The sequence below is a fragment of the Leptinotarsa decemlineata genome, unplaced genomic scaffold, assembly GCF_025532065.1.
Source record: "Leptinotarsa decemlineata unplaced genomic scaffold, Ldec_3_MD MMD2_P_RNA_scaffold_6, whole genome shotgun sequence".
Taxonomy (NCBI): Eukaryota; Metazoa; Arthropoda; class Insecta; order Coleoptera; family Chrysomelidae; genus Leptinotarsa; species Leptinotarsa decemlineata.
In genome coordinates, this window is record NW_027412533.1 from 7875226 (window position 1) to 7899701 (window position 24476).

The 24476-nt window shown below is 34.2% G+C and overlaps 1 long non-coding RNA gene across 1 annotated transcript in view; it reads right to left on the bottom strand.

The window, feature by feature from the left end:
* Positions 1-13476: 13476 nt before the first annotated feature.
* LOC141480105 (uncharacterized) overlaps positions 13477-24476 on the bottom strand; it is a 28983-nt gene continuing 17983 nt past the window's right edge. Inside the window, exons 2-3 of the long non-coding RNA XR_012464164.1 lie at positions 15546-15641; positions 13477-13559 (exon numbers count right to left, since the gene is read on the bottom strand). This is a non-coding gene — a long non-coding RNA (uncharacterized lncRNA). The remainder of the gene's footprint in view (positions 13560-15545; positions 15642-24476) is intronic.

Below are 24476 nucleotides of genomic sequence, written 5' to 3' on the forward strand. Positions count from 1 at the left end.
CGGGAATAGAATAAGTATTGAAAATAAATATTTCATCAATAAAAACAATAATAATGAAGATAATAAAAAAACGTCTGGATTAATTTTCATGATTTTTAGATTTGTTTTCTTCGGAAATGGGATGACAAGTGTTGAAATATGATATTACATCAATTAAAATATTAATGATAATGATAATACCGAAAAACAGGTTGGCCAATAGGTCTTTCACGCCTGCAGTGCGGCGAATAGCCGCCAAACTACGATGTATCCATCACACTTTGAGTAAAGGCGTGCATTGATAGGATTTAAATGCTAGTGGCTGCTAAGAAGTCATTAGTGAGGCAGGCACTGAGTATCGCGTAAAACCTTAGGCTCCACCTGAAACCTCGCTTATTCCAAGAACCTCTATGTGTTGGGGATAATCCACCGACCGCTGATTAGGTGGAATCCTTCTGGAAAAATATCAAAGAATACCCGCAGCCACTCAACTTAGACACTCCAGCCCTAGCGCAGTTCGAAGCTTTCAACAGAGAGCTTCAACGACAGCCTGAGCTTAATGAACTACGCAACCCGATGACTTCGGATGACGTTCGAAGAGCAGCGTTGCTGCTCCAGGCCCAGATTGGCTGAACACTTATTGGTGGAAATAACTAACAAGCATCCACCGCTATCTGGCCAGAGTTTTCAACTCATGTCTGGACGAAGAGCATCCGATTTCATTTTGGTTTGTCGAGGGGTGCACTCCACTCGTTTGGAGTAGTGAAGTGGACTCGGGAGGAGCTGTATCAACTCGATGTAAATACCCGAAAAATGATGCATCTCTATAGGAGTTTGCATCCCAAATCGTCCGTTTCACGGTTGTCCTTCCCCCGTCAATGGAGAGGCCGTGGACTTTTGAGTATGGAGTGTCTTTATGACAGAATGGTACTGGATATAGCTTGTCAAGTCATCAGGAATCCGGATTCCCTTCGCTGTATGGTCCGTGACCATGAGATAGCAGAAATTGGAGCATTTCTCTTTAGGGCAGCTGCCAGAGCAGCTGATGAACTCGGTTTAGTTTTCGACACTGAACGAGGTGATCACAACTCTGTCACCGAGTTGGAACCCGTTCAGCAAAAAGCTCATATGAAAGCCGCAGAGATCACCTCGTTTCTGCGGAAACACAAGGATAAGCCCATGCATGGGGTATCCTTCAATAACATTGGAGACCTTGGCTTATCAAAGCGCCTGACTTTCGCTTTCCTCAGGTAGATTGATTGGGCTGAAGTCGGAAACTGAGGGGTTCATCATGACTTGCCAGAATACTGTTTTCAACACCTTAGTCTACAGCAGTCGCGTGATGGGTATAGTGGTTTCTGACACAAGGTGCAGGGTCTGTCGCGAGGCGCCCAAGACCCTAATGTACTTGCTATCAGCATATCCAGCAAATGCGGTCTCGGCCTATATCCATCGGGATAACAATACCGTATGAGTGCTATATTACCATCTACGGCACTTTTGCGGTATTGACGAGACACCGGTTTTACCCAACGCTCAGGGGGATATTTAATCCGTTGTGTGGAACTAGAAGTGCCGAATTTATTGAAACTATTCGTTCTCCACCTTCAGGCTCATACAAGCTAATAAGCCTAATGTAGTCCTTCTCGACCACCAGAGCAAGACGATATTTGTCGTGGAGTTTTCAGCTCCTGGTAAGACGAATATCGTCCGAAAAGAGGAGGAAAAACGGATAAAATATCAAGATTCTCTATTTGAACTCCGTAGACTCTATCCAGAACACTCTGTTGTTCTGATTATTGGAGTTATAACCTACCTTGTTTTTTTATGTAATTACCAAAAAGTAGTTTGGTCTAGGCTAGTCGATTATTGTCGGGGCTGGACGTGGGTAAGGAAAAATTTTTTTTTACAGTCGAAATAGATGGAAAAAAGTAAGCCCTGGGGCGCTAGTTGAACGGATTCAACAAGAAAGGGGTGGAGAAATAACCAAAAAGTCAACAACGAAGCTCCAAGCTTGAAATTTATATTAAATTGATATATAGAAAGAAATATTTACAACTTCACTACCAACTGTGTAATAACTCAAAAATTGATTTCATATGTTATTTGCAACGAACTAATGTAAAAAAACAGGCAAATATATATACATCAAGTTCAAAGAACCAATACTTAATACTAAAAAAACGTTTATAGTAAGATATCAATACGCCGCTATAGGCCGTTTTGATCGCGATATTACTACTGGGGAAATCTTACTTCGGAACAATATCGAATCAAAAGATTCGAGTATTGAACTGACAGAGATAGACCTTACGTAACTTCAATCAAACTCGATAATTATTACCCCCGTCAACAGCTGTCTTAGGTGTACAGAGAAAAGGAAAATGCTCAAAACTATCCTCTAATTTCAGGATTGAACTGTAGATTTCAGTACTCAGACCGCTCCAAAATATATCAACAATATCAGGGCTTCTACTCACGGGGCATCATCATTTTGATATTTTCTCTTATACAGTGTGGTCCAACGAAAACTTAACACCTCGAGTTTCCGGCGTTAACATGAAAATGTGGAAAATCGCTCGAACCCGTCAATTTCTGATTCGAGGGGGAACAACTGTTCCACTGTTTTCATCCCCGTGACTTCAACCCCCTAACGGGGGTGAGCACAACCCCTTGATTTTGAATAGGGATGAGGGGTGTTGAGATACCTCATTTTGAAGATCTTATCGTGTACTATCTGACCGTAAAATTTCGCTCCAAAATATCCATCGATACCGACATGACAGGTAAAAGAGTGGAAGAGTACGTACTTTTGTGATTACTTTATTAAATGTTCGAAATGGGCACCATCCACTTCCATGCAGTAATATAAGTTTTGCTGAAAACGTTCACGTACATTACTCAAGATGTCTGGTGTAATTTGACGGCATTCATTATAATCCGAGTTCGCAAATCATCCAGTGACTCAGGCTGGGTAGCGTAAATCTTGGATTTCAGGTGACCCCATAGAAAAAAGTCCAGTGGAGCCAGATCCGGTGATCTGGGTGGCCACTCAATATGTCCCCTTCTTCCAATCCAGGCGTGAGGAAAATTGTCATCTAAAAACTGACGCACCGGTTGAACAAAGTGAGGTGGTGCGCCATCTTGTTGGAAAATGATCGTTTGATGGTCTTCTGCATTCTCCAATACTTGCACGAGGGCTGGATAAATAGCGTTCTCCAATAGATCGAGATAAAGTTGGCCTGTGAGATTACCGGGTAGAAAAAAAGGGCCGATTATGTGATTTCCATAAATACCCGCCCAAACATTTAATTTTTGGGGGCGCTGTGTATACACCTCACGAAATAATCGTGGATTTTCATCTGACCAATACCGACAGTTATGCCGGTTTACAATGCCGTTAAGGTAAAATGAACACTCGTCCGAAAAACAGATATCGAACATGTAGTTTTGATTGCAGTTAATTATTTCACTGATCACTTCACAGAACTGGAGTCGGCGATCGGGATCATCCTCATTCAGTTCCTGAACCAATCGTATCTTATACGGATGGAATTTATGTTGTTTCAGGATTCTCATGATTGTTGTGCGTGAAACACCAGATATCTCGGACAATTTCCTAGTACTAACGGTCGGATCCATTGCTATATGACCTAAGACAGCCACGTCCCTCGCTTCGTCTCTTTCATGCACCCTCTTTTTGTTTCCAACTGACCCAGTAGCGTCAAATTTGGCAACCAGTTGCACAACGTAAGCAGCGGATACATTTTTTCCAGGATGTCGTTCGTTAAATAAAGCCGCTGTTGTGCGCGCAGAGTCGTTATTTCGGAAAAATAATTTTATCATTTCCACCCTTTCTTCTACGGAATACACCATTTTAATTCCACTACAAATTTACAATCGCTTGTACACACTTGTACCGTTCTTAACAATTCACGATAGACTAAGGTACAAAAACAAGGTCCGTCTACTTTTTTGGACAAAAAATTAACCACTCAATACCTTTGAAATGCGTCGGATACGAATAATATTCTCGAGATAAATTCCATATTGCCTCTTTCACTATTTTCGCTGTTATTTCATTATCGATGGATATTTTGAAGTGAAATTTTACGGGCAGATAGTACACGATAAGATCTTCAAAATGAGGTATCTCAACACCCCTCATCCCTATTCAAAATCAAGGGGTTGTGCTCACCCCCGTTAGGGGGTTGAAGTCACGGGGATGAAAACAGCGGAAAAGTTGTTCCCCCTCGAATCAGCAATTGACGGGTTCGAGCGATTTTCCACATTTTCATGTTAACGCCGGAAAATCGAGGTGTTAAGTTTTCGTTGGACCACACTGTATACTTGCTACTGCTCTCCGTTGGTACTTTCTGGAGTGTCTCCTCATATCTCAAAGAATGAAATGTATGATGCAACTATAGCTTTTCCGAATAATTTCTTCCATTACCAGATTAATATGCCTTGAAAGCTTTTTTCTACCACCAAAAAAATTAATAAAAGGTCTGACAGTGCTCGACGTGAATCTTTCATAGGTGATCTTATTATTCTTGTCCAAAAAACCTGAAACCCATATTTCAAGAATGGGAAATGAAAATATTGAATTGACTGATTTGACTGACATTAGATGTTTTTAGGTTTCGGGCGGTCCCTAGCTAGAGGCTTGATTTCGTATAGGCTTTACGATAGATACTAATCTGAATAGTTTTTAAATCCTGACCGTGAAAATCTCCTCGGTTTTATTTACTCCTGCTTACTAGACAACCCGCCATCACAGCAATATTGTGATAAAATAACGAACTTACAGGGCAGCTCTACTGATTCTTCTGAATTCAGAAATTCAAACCAATACAGAGTCCTTGGTGGAATGATGCCCTCTCTACTCTAAAATCTTGAAATCATACCGGCCTGCCACACTAAGGCAGAAATCTCAGCCGGACAGATGCAGAAGGCTATCAATCTTGGCTCACGGTGCTTGCTCAGGGCACATGATTCTCGGACACAATGATCACTTACCCCAAGGTGTTTTGAGTGGTCGTTGGTTGATAATGCTGGCGCGCTCTCCCGAATGTATCGGGGCTTCAGGGGATAGGACCTGACCAGCGCAAACTACGGTACAAATAATAAAATGACTCAAGAAAGGTAGGACGATTTTCATGTTTTTGGATTTGTCTTCATCGGGAATAGAATAATTCGTTTCGAAATATGATACTTCATCAATGAAAATAATAAAAATGAAAGAGGCAAAACATCACTGATAATAGTGATGTGTTATAATGAAACGAAATAGATAGCTCTCATGTATATCACTGAGTGCTTCACTGAAGAGAGCACTCCTACTACCAATTATCATTCATTTCATTATATACCATAATAATTTATTTCATTATACTTAATAATTATATATCGATTTTAAAATTCTAAATTTGCTCATTCATTGACTGTTAGGCGGAACAACGTTCGCCGAGTCCGCTAGTGTCCTACAAAAGTCTGCAATAAAGTGTCAATTAGATTCCTTTACAAAAAAATTATTACTCCAAAAAGTATTATTGCAGTAGTAAAATATGCAATGAATAATAACCGCTATTACCTCTACTAGTGTCGGCTAAATGAGGTATGGGTACATAATCAATAAAAATTTATACTTTTTGTACATATAACAATGCAATGCTTGTTTCGTAAAAATTGTCAATGGCTCAAACGCTTATATGATTGAGATCGTCGAGATGAAGGTTCTATATGGTCGGAGAAAAAGCATTTAAAAAACTGGAGAAATGGTCACTTTCCATATATAGATCTGACATTGTGTCTTACCAACAAAAATTTTCATTTCTTCGAGAAGAAGTCATAATTTTAAAACACGACATAATATTTTTTGAACAAGAAAAATTTTGTGGATATATCTAAAGAATAATTTTGACATTTTTGCTGTAGTTCATCTACTTTTTCATATAAATATCGGCATATGACGTCTTATTTTTTTGAATATTGCAATAATTTTTTTTGATGATAATTGGAAATAACAATGAGTTTTCAAAAACTGTAGGTTTTGTTGAATTTTTTCGAATACTAAATTTTTTTGGTATATACATTTCTGAAATTGTAAAATGAAAAGGATTGAATTCGCCTCCTTCACAAATTAGAAATCATACAAAAATGTATCCATTCCAGTAAAAAAAAACATCATTTCCTTACTACGTCTGGAAGGATAACCAGAGACAATTATCTACATCGAAAAAAGACGTTTTGAAACCTCATCTATTGAACATCGGTTCTAGAGACACAAACAATTCAGAACTACTCACCTGTAGTAAACAGAATTTTATTTAGGATCACAAAACTGACTGTCAGGTAGTATTCGATTTCAAAATGTCAGACATTTCATAGAAATAAAGCAGAAGTGATATGTGATTCTCGATAAGATTTTCACATCTGACAGAGGATATTACGGCAAAAATGAAATTGAGCAGAAAGAATGTCGTTTCCAGCAAATATAATATTTTCATCTCAGTCATAATGTTTATTATTTCCTCAACTTCCATTATTATGAGCGTAATATTGATTTGTACAACATATCTCTTGTGTACTGATGATATAAATAGATTGTATTGAGAATGTTCTCCGTAGGAGATTTACTGATAAAATATCAAATATTTTCGATTGAAAAATAATCATTTGAAAAATCGTATGGTGAATGATCTGTATGTAGATATAATGAATATTGACGAGTATCTTACATGAATATTCAGATAGTGATTGAGAGATAATGGTTTTATATTTTGAAGTATTCTGCAGTTCAATTGAACTAAAATCTACAGTTGTACTTACGATTCTTTAATTTTTATGTGAACATATCAAATTTCTGTAGTGGATATTAACTCAACTCTGCAGAAGAAGACTTTTTAGTACATATATCGCATTCAATCTGTTTAGAAAATCTGTTTGAAATATGTTTTTTCATTAACCAGCTATTGCACCCCTACGAACGACAACCCTCCGAAGTCGAAACTTGTGCGAGCTAATGACTAACGAGGTCTTACCTTTTAACGTGTGATTGCTAACACGGGTTGGACGATAGCAACGACCGTGTTGGTCGTTGATTCAAGCCTGGGGCTTGAATCAACGACCAACACGGCGGTCGATTTGAGTGAGTGAACAAAGCACCCACGTCGAACCAACCGGCTCTTGTCTGACCATTCAATACACAATATGAATAGTTTCCAATTGAGATTGGAAACGATTTTGACTGATCTGCTTATCAGAATAAAGTAGCAGTATTCAGTAGTATGCCTCACAGATTATTGAATATTCCACTATAGAAAAATAATGTTGAGAGAAAACTAAGTTTCACGAGGTAGATATTATTGCGTTCATCATTTTCAAAAAAAAAACGAATATATATATATTTCAAAACTTCTTTGACATCTGTCGAAGAAGTAAAGAAATAAGCTCTCAAAAAAGGAATAACTGCATATTTATTCGAATTTTTATCCATTTCTAAAGACGGAGGCAGATTTTGGCCTCCGAAACGTAAAAGATAACTATAATTTCTTAATATTTTTTTGGATAGGCAAAATTGTGAAATACGACAAGTTACTGATAAATAGAAGATTTTTCTTTGTGAAAAATACTTTGATTTTTAAGCAGTAACTTATCGGGGTAAACTAAAAAGTTTGCCCTTCTACACTTGTATAAAGTTCTCCATTATAATTTTTATATTTTTTCAGATTGTGGAAGGTAACCATTACCCAAAAAAAGGTCGATAAAAAATTAATTCAGTATTAACTCGCCTTCGTATAGTGAAATGCGTGTTGCGGTTTTGTAAACTGTTTAATAGAAATCTTACGTATTTGGAATCACACGTTGAAAGGTAAGACCCCGTTAGTCGTTAGCTCGCACAAGTTTCTCAACTTCTGCGAGTTGTCCTTCCTATAGGGACGACAGCTGATTAACGGAAAAACAGATTTTTTAAACAGAATCTTACAATTGAATGTTGCTTAAAATCAAATGAAGATGCCAACACCTTCACTGTGATTGTTATATACTTGAATTATTTGTTTACTTCTTAGATTATTTGGTTTATTTTTTCTCTACAGTTGATATTATCAAATGAAAAAACATACTTTTCAATAAATGGGGCAGATAAACTTGTATAATAATTCTCCTGGTCGTCATAACAACTATCACTCATTTCCGAAACCTTGCAGCGACATTTCAGTTTCAGTTACACACCTGACACCAAACTCCAGTTATAACATTTCGGCCCATGTGCATTTCTGATCGTTTTAACGGTTGACTGGGCAATCCAATGCAAAATCGCTTGAAACATTTAGTATTGCCACGAATGATACATGAGCTTTCAAACCTCGCCTCGGGCTCACAACTACTTAGCGGTTGGGGTTCGAGTCTACAGCTGCAAGCATAGGTCTGCGGATTACTGATCAGTCTTCAAGAGTATGGGATAATGATGTTCGATGGATCGATGTTATTGCAGTATGGTGGTTTTTCTCTGTTATTATTTGATATAGTTCAGCATTACCGTAACTCATGTGAATATTGATTATTGTAACACTCAGGTGCTTAAGAAACGTTCACCTTGATATGTTAACAAATTATGATTTCGAATAATGTTTTTATTTTCAGCCTTATTTTTTTCCAATTAATGAAAAGATATTCATTTTGGAATGATTCTCATTAAACAAATTTTCTATTAAGGCTCAATTATTATACATTACACAAGAGAAAACAAAGTTATGTTCTAATCCTCTAGGTATGAGGTACCCTCTGTGGTTCATTCTCCTTCAATCATTTTGATATCGCAATTCTGTTTACAAAACAACGAACCAACCTAGCATATACGATGGTTTTGAGTGTCTTCTAAAAACTGTTATATACCACAGAGTGTCGTGGACGTAGATGATAAAAACGTAACTTCGTTGTTGGGCTCAAAATGAACAAGTTATTCAAGACCAAAATTTGTTAATATTTCAACGAAGCTTTTTTTCATGCATCTAAGTTGTGGCTCCTCCTTCCATCATTGATAAACACATTGTCTAATTTTATAGTCTCATCGCAGGTTTCTGAATGTGAAATGTTGCAAAAGATATGATCGTAATCATAACTGTTCCTTTTTCAGGAACGAAAACGTAAAAAAAATCTCAATGCATGAATCGGAGTCGCGAAATCGTGTAGGTACAATATCTTCAACTCAATAACGGTTGAAGTAGTTCTCACGATTTTCGATTTGTCGGACTTTTTCTATCAAGAATAGGAGAATAAAATGGAATATTGTGGATCATTTTACTGCAGATGAAGGAGAAGGTTGGCAACCAAGTGTTGCTTAACACTATACTTGACTAGACCGTACTGATGACAGCTAACAAGCTAGAAACTCGTGTCTGCGGATTACAAATTTTTTGAGTGCTTCGTTCATAAATTTTTCCTGCTTTTGATTGTATCAAAACCACTCGCTGGATCATCATTTATATCGAATACTGAGACCGGACGTCACGCAGGTAGCTAGAGCTGATGACCCCGTGTACTCGTTTTCTTTCTGAAACAAAGTGTTGCCTAACCTAGCACTCGGCTATACTGTACTGACAGCCAATGAGCTAGAAACACATTTATGCGGTTTGCATAATATCTGAGTGCTTAGTTCATGTTTTTTTTTGTTTTGATTATATTAAATCCACATTAAATAGTCTTACGGCTCTATGAAATTTGCTAGATTGGTTAGTGAATTATCACCACAGAGTATAAAACAAAATGGCTTCTTGCTGTCTGTCCCTATATATGCTCAGATCATTAGAACTACACAACGGATTTTGATGTGGGTCCTTTCAATATGAAGAGTGATTCAAAAGAAACTTTTACATGTGTATAACATGCATAATTCATTAAAGAAGTGTCGCTTGAATTGCAAACGCTGGCTGAACCCTACGAGATACATAAAAAAATGTACTGCAGTTCTGTACATCTTAAAAAGGCTAGGAAAAGTCCGCAATGGTATATTTCTATCTCATAAAGATAATATACAATAGTAATTTTCATCCTCAAGAAATAATGGCCTATTTACGAAGCGATTTTCAGCAATATAGCATTAATTCTCATCCAATTAAGTACCTTAAATACATTGTGCATTCAATATAGATCAATATGGCATACTACAACATTTAATTCAAATCATTATTTTTGAAATGCAGGGACATAGCAGTTGCGGCGGTAGTACCGGCCAGAGGGGCGGCCGCACTTCGCCCTAAGGCACTTTATGAATAGCAGTAATCGTATGCGTTTATATGTATATAGAGTATCAGTATTGCACCCGTGCGGAGCCGGGACAGTTTGCAAGTAGAAAAATAGTGGGGAAATGAAGGACGAAGTTTAACTCGTTATAAAGAAGTGCGATTTTATTGATCTTTCACACTCCGATCCAGTTGAAATTAGCTTGAACGATTTGTTCTTTCAGTTATTGTGATTCACAGTCATTCTTCAAGTATGCTCACTGAATATGTGTGAAGGTTTCTTTCCCTATCCAAGGATTTGGGCGAATTTTAGATATGCGGTTGGTTAATACCTTGTTTACCAGATGGAGCGGTGACAAATTTGTTGTTCGTCGTTCGCTTCAGTTTGGTTGGAGGAATGATACTCTGAAAGAAACTCTATTCCTAATTATGGAATATCATCAACTTCAGGTTGATGGTTGGTGGCCACTACCTTGCACTGACGAGAGGAGAAATACCCTAAACGGACATTCTTGCAGACCAAGAGTGACCGTTTCCATAATTAAATATAAATACCAGCACTAGTATTGCCAACAGCATATGTAGAAAATACTTCTGTGAAAATTCCTGCATTAAAACCTGTTGGATATATTCCAACGCCCTTCGTGATATTAGCCAGGAAAATAGTTGTTTTCTGATAGGTGTCAGTCCATTAACCTACAGTGTAGGTGAATCAAAACTGGCCTGAACGAGATGTTAATTTGATTTGCAACCAGTCTACAGGTATGCACACTGAGTATATGTGAATATTTCCTTGTGGTTTACGAAGTGTCTTTGTCAATGAATCAATCAATGGATAAACTAACAATTGTTACCTACTTTTTACGCTTTGAAAATTTTGCTGGTCTAATCCTAAGGTAAAATTTTCGGTATTGAATATTTTTCAGTGGGTATCAATTACATTTACATTACTATGTTTTTTAGAGATTTTTCATTGATAAAATGAATATACACTAAGTTACATGTAAAACCACCACCTTGAAGTGTTAACAGACTTTGATCTTGAATAACTTTTCTGATTTCAACCCGATTTTGAAGATTTTTATAATTGATGGGAAGAATCTCATCCCGGATTGATTCACATCACAGATATTTGTTAATACGGCTCGATACCCTGTGGTGAAACAAAGTTTTTCGATGGCACTCAAAATTATCCTTATGCAGGATTGGTTTATTCTCTATTCATTTGATGTCACGGTATATTATGGATTTTATGTAACTTCGTGGTTTTTTATGTAACTCCATACAAAGATTTTTAGATCGTGCAAATATGTGTGATTGTTGACCTGTTTATTTTGTGGAAATTCATGATCTTTTTAATGAAATGAATAAAAACACTTTTTTCGAATTTCCACTAGTTATTTTATTTTCACGACCGGTTTCGAATTTTGTCCCATTATCGAGTATGAAACTAAAATGGGAAATCTGAAAACTCGGTTATATCGGGAGTTTTCAGATTAGCTAGATGGAAAGGTAGTTAAATGAACAAGGGTGCCAAATATACAATTCAACACTGAAGATTATAGGGGTTGGATAAATTTATGAGTGGAAACCTACCCCTAAACGAGCAACTCAATTTATGAAGTTGAACAACCCCTATAATATTCAGTGTTGAATTTTATAGTTGGTATCCTTTTCCATTCAATTACCTCTTCTTCTAGCTTACCTGAAAACTTCCGATAGTTTTTAGGTGAGCTAGTTTTATACTTGATAATGGGGTAAAACCCGAAACCCGTTGTAAAAATAAAATAACTAGTGGAAATTGGACAAAAGTGTTTTTTTTTCATTTCATTAAAGAAATCATGCGAAGAAGTAACTTTCAAACACAAACTGAAAGAAAAATACGAAACAAATACTTTTATATGGATTACACTAATTTTGTTATGATTGCATGTTATTCATGATGAAAATTATCAAATTTTCATGATAAATTTAATTTTAGACGCGTTGTACTACACTATAGCTTCTTCAGTATCAGCATCAGTATCAGTATTGCATCAGTAAGTACATCAAATTATTCTACAATGTTTTTTTATAAAACAGTAATCGATGACAAAACTCTTCAAACAAGTTAATGATCTGGTAATACAGATATATTTCGAAAAAAATGAAAGAACAATTGATAAAACATCCAGAATTCAATATTTTCTCCAAATTGAATCATTCATCTGATACATTTTGTCAAAACCTACTATTATTTGAAAGACATTATAGAATAGTTTAATGTTCCAGTAACACGCCTTCAAATGAATTTCATCAAACTAACGACTCTGAATACCCAAACTATGCTCTCATCAGTCTTTTTTGAACCGCGATATATTTTAGAAACTTTGATCAAACTGCTTCTTGGCATTTCACCAAATCCATTGCATTCGTGAAGTTTTCTGCTAGTAACAGGTCATGCATTGATATCAGTCATAATTCAAATAAGACGAAAGGAGGCCCCTTTAGTAAATAAGCAACTGCTGGTGGTGAAATTTGAGTAATCAAAACTGAGAGAAAAGCCACTTATATCTCCCATCGGTGTCCTCTCTCTTTTCTATATAAACGATATTCTCAAAGTAATCGATAAAAATAATATTACAATTCAGTGGAGCTTTCGATACCTCAGTCTTTCATATATGTTATGTTTGTTGTTCCGAAAAACCTCATAAGACGAAACTTGTGCGAGCTGAGGACTAACGTGGTCTCAACTTTTAACGGGTGATTTCTAACACGGGTTGGACGATAGAAAGTGAAAATCGAGCGTTCAGCCTGGGGCTTGAATCATCGACACACACATCGGCCGGTTGACTGAGTGAACAAAGCACCCACGTCGAACCGCCCGGCTACCGACCGATTGTCGGTGATATAAACTCAATCACTTCGGCTGTGATAAATGTACCGTAAATTTTTCAAAAACTTTTGATAATGTCGAACCCAATGCGTCAGCCTGGATCACACCAAATCTGCAATTCTGAACACTAATGATGAAGTTTCACAAGGTTCAGTTTTTGAACATTTTTATTTCAATATTTTTATTCAATATTTCTCTAAACGTATACAATACAATACTGAAAGATTCATCAATATGCTGATGTAACGTAAATTCAACTATGTCTCCTGGAAAATGACAACTTGAAAGATCAAGAAATCATGAATTGAAATTTTTAATCGCACACATAATTCGAAATTGGATGCGAAAAAAATTATCCTAATATATATATATTTTTTTCACGCCGTCCATGCCATAAGAAGAAACTGCCGACTTTCAGTAACTATTTAGTTTTTTCACTAGTTAGGACTTCCATGAAACAACTAAAAAAGAATTAAAAATGAGATTGCTGAAAATAATAATTATATTAACCAAAATAAACCTGAAATGAAATAATAGTGAAATAAAATACAAGTAAAAATAGAACAATTGAATAAATAAAAATAAAGAAAGAAAGAAAAAGAAAGAAAATAAAAAGTGAAGAGATTCCAAGTCACGTTAGTTCACGATGTTTCGATTGTTAGTATCTACAATCGTCTTCGGGTGAGATTGTAGACACTTACAATCGAAACGTCGTGAACTAACGTGACTTGGAATCTCTTCACTTTATATTTTCTTTCTTTTTTCATTTCTTTATTTTTATTTATTCAATTGTTCTATTTTTACTTGTATTTTATTTCACTATTACTTCATTTCAGGTTTATTTTGGTTAATATAATTATTATTTTCCGTTATCTCATTTTTAATTTTTCTTTTCTAGTTCATTTAGTTTGTTTATTTTCAACATTTAGTTGTTTTATTTTCATTTCTCGAAACAACTAGTTTCATATGAAAACGGAGTTTCACGACTGAAAAAATACTTCAGAAACAACTACTCTCATATGAACATTGAATTATACAAAAAACATCTTTTTTATTGAGTTTAAACTCAAAACATTCGTCATGGAGTTGATATTATCCACAGAAATGCTGCACAAAATCATTTACGGAAGAGGTAAAATTTCTCTTTCATTGAACAATGTCACTCTTAATACTGAACATCAATGTTTCGGAATAGGATACTTGTCTTATTGCCCCTCAGTACCAGCACGTAATGATATTCATTCGCTATTCGATTTGATACCAGCAATAAAATTCTTGTTTAAATTGAAAGGGGTATATTCCACAAAGAAAATAAATTTTGAGAAAAAAAGGTTTTGGCTTTCTACTTCTCGCTTTTTATACAAAAATGTGGGAATCTTCCAGAGGAACGAAAAAAGCAATTGATTACAAAAGGAATCCTTCACAAAAAAGTAACTTTCAGATAGAAACTTGGAAATAATCCCTTTCGAAACAACTACTTTCATATAAACATTAAATTACACGAAAGAAAAAATACTTTAGTAATAACAAAAATTTTGATGTACATTGAATTGTATGCTCAAAATAGAATAACACTTATTATTAAGACCATGGCAATGGCGCCAACTATGTAATATCAAACAAACTTTGTGTGACAGTTCAACTCAAACAAAATGTTTCGCCTTCTTCTACAGTTCTGCAAAAATAAGCACGTTGTGTTAATTATATCGTGGATGAATATAAACTAATGAATAATTGCACCCTATTTACTTTGTATCCCAAACATTCGATATGGAACTGACAGATATCTTTCACAGAATTGTTATAGACTATCGTGAATGAACGAGGTGAAATTTCACTATCATCATAAATGGTGAACATCGATGTTTTCAGAATGAGATACTTGTATTATTTCCTTCGAATTGTCTTCTTCCCTTTGTAAGATTCTCATTTTTTATGAAGATGGATGAGTAAAAATTTAATTTTCTATAAATTCTACTTTTGATTGTTACTTAAAACTGTTGAAAATACTGTTTAACTTTCCCAGGAAGAAAGTGGATGACCAACTACGTTGAACTACTCTTTCTTTTGTCCTCATACTCATCGAAATTGTGAAATTGTAATTATTATGAAAATAATTGAAAATAATCCAGAAATATTGCATCATTCTTCATCATGACAACTTTAGTTTCCACTAATACATCAAATGACTGAATATTTGAAGAAGAAATACTTCGATACATTGATGATTCTTTGCTGTCAGTTTGATTTATTGGTAAAAGTATTTTTTCTCTTTCTATGCTGAACAAAAAATACGATATTCATCATTTCAGAAAGCTTCTGAATTATTTTAAAACCGTGTTGTCGAAATATAAACTTCAGACCGACAGAACTGTTTAAAAAATTAGTTTAGGCCACCCAGAAGAAAATTTTGACAAATATTTAAATATTGTATCAGAGATATTTACCTGGTTTATGCCATGTTCTGCAGGTCTCTGAGTCTGACTGTAGTGAACATTATCAAGAGCAATTACAGTTGTCCTCACATCAGATACCTTGTATATCTGAAATCTTGTTGAAATTCCATTAATAATAAAAAAAATTACTTATTCAACTCATAAGTTGAACCTACATAACATTTCTATCATATAAATATCGAAATTCAAAAAAGGAAACTTGAAATCGAGCACGTCAACAAAAGTTAAAAGTTATCAGCCTGACATTTCATCCAGTTAGTGACACGCAATCAATTCGATTCGGATCCAACTATAACTCTCACACTTCTGTTCAGCTTCAATTCAGAATGGTTTCCTCGTGCGCAACTTCGCTTTTATATGAAACTGCTGAAGGAAGTGTAAATACAAATATAATAAAGTACCAGAAATGAAGCAAAAGTTTTCGAATAAAAGTAAAAAACCGTTCTGGAGCACGGCAATCCTGCACATTAAATCACAGACAACGCAAACTTTTAGATAAACCCGTTCGAACCTCTGAATTAATGTTTTTAGTTCTCCTCAGATATTTTCTGACGAAAAGTTAGAGTTGGGACGTGACTATGTCGGGATTTCAGTGTTGAAAATTCAAGAATTGAATGAATCCAATTTGTTTGGGATGTAAATTCAAGGTATGAATTTCGTCTTGCCAGACGAAAACTGGAACTTCTTGTTCAATTCAGATGAACATTATAGTCAAAAATAATCTCCAAATTGATCATGAACTAATGGGTGATGTCACTCGACATCTTTTACAACTGAGAATGTCACTTTTTATCATTTCCCATAAGAAACTTGTTATATGCCAAAACTAATAATGAAACCAGATTATTATTTTCAGGTACGAGAAATATGGGAATTCTGATGTTCGTGGGTGCTTTTCTATCGATCGCGATATTCGCATCGATAATAACTCTTCGTAAGAAATTCTCCAAAAAAAAAATATTATCTGGGGTTGACTTTTTTTCATGATTCTTAGAAGAATATCCTCCATTCATTCTGCTGGAAATACACCACAAGTTTATGAAAAAAGTGTGAGAACAATGACTCTGAACTGTGGAGAAGACATTTTGGGATGTCCAAGTGATCAGGAATGGTGTAAATTCACTCCGCAGATGAGTCTCACTCAGTTCATTATTATCGGGTATGTTTAGACTACCTTCGTATATCTCATTGGTGTAACATTGATCCAGACGATTCTTTCCAATGTAAAGTCATCATTGACTGTACATTGTGCTCGCTGATTTTCATTTTGTGGATCCGGTGTGAAGAAGAGACACATCAGAAGATAATTCAACTAATCTCTTTTGTATCATTGGGGAATACTACTCCTGAATTTGTTGAAGTGTCCTGAACAGAATACAAGTTGTAAAAATATCAAATATATAAATGATTCCTGAGAATTTATTGGTTTATATTTGTATGCATCAGACCTATTCATCAACCTCCTCACTTTTTGGCTATAATGTCATGAGACTATGAGTCTCAACTAGGTCAAAATAACTTCAAATGAACACTAAAAAAAATGGGCTAAGATGATGTTTAAATCGTTGATTATACTTCGGTGGCTCTCATTCTCCAAAACTATCAGAGCATACTCTGAGTGAAAAGTAAATACTTTCAAAATGCAATTTTTCTATGGAACTCAATATAATTTGAAGGAGATTCATCAATAATGAAAGGTGGGTAATATGATAGACCAAGATACCCGCTTTTGAGTTATTCAAGTAACACTATATTTTGAAATTTTCTCTAATCAGCAACACTTGTTGTGCTATACAAAATTCATCAGGATTGTTCATACTAACTGAATTCTACCCAATAAGAGCTTCAACAGCATATTGATTCGAATTATATAACTCATTATGGACTGATTTTTTTCACACATCATGAAGCAAATTTAACCAACTCATCAAATGAACATATGGTGAACTAATTACCAATTTCCACATTAGAAAACAGATTTATCACAGAAGAATAATTCAATATCATTTGGTCATTCAGTAAATATTTCAAATTCTGAAATATATTCATTTCCTAGCATTAGAATAAATCGAGTTTCAAAACGTGATCGAACTTACGCACCTGTGTCAAAAGATGGTTGGCAACTATGGATTGGGTCTCTATATTCTACCCATTTGATAAAAAAAGTTACGAAACTTTATATCGGCCAAACGGCAAAAAGTTTTTTCCAAAGTTTGAAAGAGCATCGAAGTAGTTTCTTGAATGTGAAAACTAGTTTTACATTCGCAAATCATCTTTTGGCAGACGGTTCATGAGTTCTACAACGACTATGATGTATTATATTTGGAAGAAAAAGGTTTGATACTCAATCTTTTGAAATGAGTAGGAATTTATACATTGAGGAATTGACACTTGCCAAACAGAACTGAATTCTTTCCTTCTTATCTGATGTGTAGATTTACATTAAGTATCGGCAATTTTATAATAGAAATTATGAGTCAGGTAATATCCTGGAAATTTGGCCTAGAGAATATTACCGTATTATTTCTCGTTGAAGTTCACCAACTTTTCAAAATGTATTCGATTTCAGAATATTATAATTCATCAATAAAATGCACAATATCAGTATTATAGAGTTTACAGTAATGTTTTTACTCTAACAGGTTTTCATCAGACCTTTTATAGTTAAAATCTTACATTGACTGTTTTCAGTGAGTTTTGAAATAGATACTCATGGACTGGTTCCATCCATTTTTTTTAATATCAGATCACAAAAAAAATAAATAGAAATATTTTTCAATTCAAAAAACTAAATAAATTTTGACGATAAAACAGACTATTTCAAATTCAATGTTTTTGTTGCATTTCGTTTGAACCTTGACAAAAAAGTCATCTTGAAATATCATCAGAATGTTTTGTTACTCATTCAAAGTTTTTTGTTCAACTAAATATAATTGAGTTTGCAATCGAAGGCAGTTTTATTGATTTCATTGAAAAGCGAAGCACAAAGAAACACATCAGATTATCTAACATTTTTTCGGTTATAACTGCAGATCATGAAAGATTAAAGTTTTCTCAATAAACCTAGATATACTTTGGTGATGGTAACTTATTTCTACCTTCAGATGAATCGTAATATTCCTCACTCGAAGGGTTTTCAGATTCGTTCTTAGTTTTTCTGATAGAATTGCTTGCCATTTCGAATATTCCTCACTCAGTTATGAAGAAGCCATAATAAACGATACGATTATATAATTTTATACAATCACTTCGGAAGCTAGATGTTTCAGATCACGACCCATTACTTGATGAAGATTATTAGCTCTATCCGTGATAAGAACTATGCAATTTTACACTATGAATCTTCTTCAAGACGCATTTTATCACACGATATTCAAAAAGTAGTTACATTCAATTCGCACCTCGTTTAATCGCTCAAAATATGTGTAAGTCGATATCACAATCATAGTGAACAATAATTCATGCATTACTAATGTAAAGGTGATAATTTGATGAAATCATGGGAATATAGTTGGAGAGACTTTATTTATATTAGTGTATTTCCCAATGAAATTCTAGGAACCATCTGGGATATATAAAAAGTATTCCATCTCAAAAATTATGACAATGTTTCAGAGAAATTCATTGTCATTACCTCGTATTTCAATAGGACTGATATAATCAATCAAACAAGCTTTTCTAATGTCTATGAAGAGCTGCGTAGCTTTTACGTTTTTTCATCATTTTCTGCATCAATGGGAATAATCGAAATGAATAATGCAAAGTAGATGAAATGAAAGAACTAAATTTAATTTTTTTGTGCTTTTCATTCTTCCAAAATAAAGTCGGGAAACGATTTACGTACATATACAAAGTATTTGCCATTCTTTCGCGCTCAACAAACGCAAATTAACTATGGATTCACATTCGAGAATTATTTTAGAGTGTATTGAGGTCGCTGTACTAATTTAGTACTGAGCCCTTACTTTCTTGACAAATTAATGAGTATATAATAAGTGAAACAGCGACAAACAAACCGAAAGCTGAGAAAACAGCCGCCTCAAGTATCAACTTTCCCAGATGATGAACAATTTGAACATTCTAGCGACGTCTCACCAAATCCCTCTCAGCTTTTTCGCCATGAATCATTTTCACTGGTTTTTGTCTCCTATCCCCTACCGTATGAGACATATAGACTAGTCACAAGTGCCACTATCCAATTCTTGAGTTTGGCTTTACCAAAAATTATAATTATATGATATTATTCGATTTGTAATCGTCATATGGATTACGGCAGGGTCACTTTTGTTTATTACATGAATGAATAATCTCTTTTCCTCATTTTTCACCTTGAATGTGTGATATACGTCTATTATACATTGTTATTATGCTCTAAATCAGACATATTCTTCTTTTGATGCCAACTTACGGAAACTGGATAAATAAAAAGCCCAGAGAATTATGTTTCCGCTATTTGTAGTATTATCAGGTTTACGCCTATTAAATTGCAATAACACTGACCAACACTTCTATTCGAGGTGTTTTCTGGCGTTTAAACGTACCTATTTGGGCCACAAAAAAATGATTCAGTTTATGAGAGATGTCAAATTCAATAATAAAAACAAACCTTTGAATTTTCTCTAACGTCAGTTATAATCGGATTTGTGCAGTAATAACACTGGCCAACAAATAAATAAATAAATGCGACTAATATTATAATGGCTATACATGAGAGTTTAATGCATCCTGACTGCGACTTACAACATCAAACATTCTCCATCACGTAATTATTTTGAGTTATAGTTATTTTCATTTTATACAAACATTTTCACATATTGTACGGAAATATGAGATCAAAATGAAAAAACCAACAACATATTTTGAGGATAACAGACTTTATTTACAATATACATGAATAAACATTCAAATGAAGTCTTTTGTGCATAACCTTTTTGCAAATATTGACTTTCATTTATATGTTTCATCGTTTTCCCTCATAAGGAACCAACAATAATCCCATCATTGCTGCAGCCCATTTGCCTTAGTAACGTTACTCCATTGTCAGTTTGTCTTGGTGTAACTTTTCCCCTTGTTCGTCACAGATAGCACCAAAATTTCAATTCAATTCAAATGGTAGTGCAAGAAATGGATTTTGAGAGACATGCGACATCCTATTCTGCAGTAGTTTTCGAATAATTCTTCTACAAGCGTTTCGTAATTTTCTACTTTCTTGTTGCCTAAAAACTCCGAAACAATTCTTTTGAAAGAACTCCACGTAGCTGATTCAATGATTTTACCTAATTTTTAATTGATAACTTAGTAGTTTTCTGATTTGTGGTCCAACAAATATACCTTTCTTGAGATTTGCTTCACTTAATTTCGAAAAAACGTGTTTAAGATATTTAAACGTATCATCTTTTTTGTCTAATGCTTTGACAACATTTTTCATTAACCCCAGTTCAATGTGTAATGGAGGTTCAAAATGGTTTTGGAATCAACAAGAGGTATATTCTTCACATTAGCTTGACCTGGAATATATTTATCTTTCGGAGACCATTCTTTTACATGATAATGGCTCTGTGTTGCCCTACTGTTCCAAAGGCAAAGAAAACAGCAAAATTTCATAAATCCGCTCTGAAGACCTCGTAATAATCCTATGACTTCTAGGTCTCCACATATTTGCCACTCACACGTATTATAACTTATTGCATTCACAATAAGTAACATACTTTCGTATATTTCCTTCATGGCAACTGCATGTGCAAGAGAAATAGAGGGTCTTTTGTTACCATTGTGGAGCAGAATGGCTTTGAACTTGTTTTAGACGCTGTGTTGCCAGATATTAAACACTTTCCTCAATTTAGGGGAAAAGCAAATTTGGAATTTCGTGTTCAATCAATTAAAAAAAAATCATAACTCAAAAAATCTTACGTGTAGGGAAATTTTCACTATCATTTTCGCATTTAGGGACCAAAAATTAACAAAGCTGACTTTGGCATTACAGTCGTAAATTGGCTGTAAGCTAGTGTAATTTTCCAGCTTTATTTTGTACATTCTTACAACGTATTTGATGAAAACTTTTCAGTACTTCATGAACTATGAAGGTCAAAATGAAGCAGAAACTGACAACTGAAGTAACGTAATGCCAAATTCCGTTTCAAAACAACCTCACGCTAATTTTGATTCATAATGAATACGTTTAAAATCATAGTTGATGTGACGTCATCATTTCAACGCCAGAATGGATGTATTTGAAGCACTGACCAATACGTTTTGAATACATGAGCCTTTGGTTATTTTACCTCGACGGGTTAGCTCTATATATATATATATCTTTCTAAGTAGGCAACTGAAGGACAGAACTGCATTTTCAGGCAACTGTTTTATTGCCGTGAAAATTCCCTTGTTCATAAACGGAATAAGTTCAGGTACTGAATTCAGGGATTCCTGACGTCATTATCAAAAAAACTAGGTACCTACACTGACAGAAACTACTTATCAATGTCTGTTAAAAATACATAAGGACCAGAATGAACTCATTTCCAATTCCCAGTTTACCAAGATTGACACATTCAAACCGTTAAACAATTTACTCGAAATTGATTCTTACAATGAACTGCTGTCTTCAGTTAAATACATTCGAATAAATAGTTTCAAAATTTGTGAGATAACAATAAAAACAACGGTTCATTTTTACAGCTCTGTATTCCTATAAACAATGTGTCTACAATGAGGAGCCAATTTGCGAAAATCGGAAACCGTGAGAGATACAAAGTCGGGTAAATTAGAAAAAAAATATGCATTCCTGAACTTATTGAAATTACGCTTTGAAATATTCCAATAGTAATATGATATATCAGTGGAATTAACCCTGAAAAATAGTAACTTATATTGAGTTTTATTTTTTCTGATTCATATAGAAAATTTAAATCGGTATTAGTTTCTTTGTTACGGTTTTATTTTCTCTTTCTAGATATTAAGAATTTTAGACTAAAAAGGAAGGGAAGAAGGAGAAAATAAATAGAGGAATCGGATTGTCAACAAATCTATATTATATGTGGCCTTGCCCTTACAGATAATCATTATTATTAAATATTATTTTTTTATTTCAAGTCTTCTCAAATTTTCCTACTCTCACTATCTCTGGCAGTAAACTTGGTCTCTTCAGTCACTTAGATCATTAAAAATATAACAGTTATTACAAAATAAATAAAATTTCAAAACATAACCTATACTTGTCATCATCATCCATTCAGATTGATTTATGTCTGTATTGAAATTCTTCTCTATGATTGAAATTTCGTCCACATTTGGTACCATTGATTTGGGAAAAAGGTAACTAGAACTGGCACAGATGTGAAGGAAAGAAAAAAAAAACTGGAAAAAAATTGAAGTCCTCCATTTTGATGGTGATATTCAATTTACGCATTTTGCGGATTTATTCTGGAAATCTCGTTCAAAAGCACCACACCGGGAAAAATGATTGAAATTTACCTCGGAATTTTCATTTCGAACGAAGAAAATTACTTCAGTTTTATTGAAAATATACTCTCTCTATTGAATAATTCACATCCCCGATCGTAATTGCAGTAGGCAATGTACTTTTCTTTGAGAATTGAATATTCATCTGATATATGTGTGAAATCATAACGTATTATTTCATGTGAAGAGAATTACTAACTGGACGATGGGTATTCCCCCTTAGTGAAATGTAAATTTTCGCCATCTCTTTATCGAATGTAAAATTACGCTTGTATTTGTGAGTGATTATTGTATTGTTCATTCTTGTCTACAGAAGCGCATCGGTTTGTATGACGTGTGCATTAGAATATTTTTGTTGTTGGTGAAAATAAGTAAAGAAAGTGAGTACATTTCTTGTAAAATTTCAGTAACTAGTCCAATAAACAGATGAATTCATTGAGTTTTCTCGTTATGTATTATAGAGTGTTTTTTTTATTACAAGTATATCCTAACCTCACATTGCGAATTATTTCATACTATATGGAATAGTACAACATATTTTAACTGATTTTCAAATAATTACAGAACATATATTTGGAAATGTTTGTGATAATTACTGAATGGTATTGAGAAAAAGAGAAAAAGAGATATACTCGATAGCAGTGGCGTGACTCATCAGTGACGCCGTATGCACGATCCATTTTAAAAATGAATTTCGATGAGGAATAAAGTTTCGTATTGGTGGTTGCAAATATCAGACAATGTTAAATCGTAATTTCATTCACCTAAAAAATATCTGAACGTTTTATTCGTATCTCTCATATATTTGGATAAATTTGAGGATTTGTGATTCTTATTATTGAACTTGAAAACATTTTTGCGATGGGAGGCAAGTTGGAACTCAAAATTGAAGGAATCGAGAAACACTTTAGAACCTTTTTGTTTCTGTTGAAGAGGTGAACAAAACGCTTCATCACCACTTCATACCATATCATTATAGCTATATTTGCTATATTTCAGAAAATGTTGGAAAACATTTGGAAAAATCTAATTTTTTATTTAAACGGTTGAATATGTATCAAAAATTTTTGAGAAATATTATTATTGAAGTCAAACTAGTAGTAGTTTTTCTCTAGGAATGTGTGTTCGTCAACTTACTGTGTTTTTAGATTTCTAAACCTATTCATTTGATGATATTTCATTTCTCTTTTAGGATAATAACAGGAATTGAGGAAAATAGAAAAGGAAATTTTACTTTCATTTCTCTTTCCGAATAATACCACCATGAGCAAGAAAGAAAATGTGTTAATTTGAAGAATGGTTTTTTTTATTTTGTACTGTTATTTGACTTTTTTGAAAATGAAAAAAAAAATGTTTTGTAGAATTTCATTCCAAGAATGTATATGAACTAATTTTGTATATACATATTTTTTTTAATATATCAATGTGTAATATGTCTTGTGCATTCAATTATCTAAATTA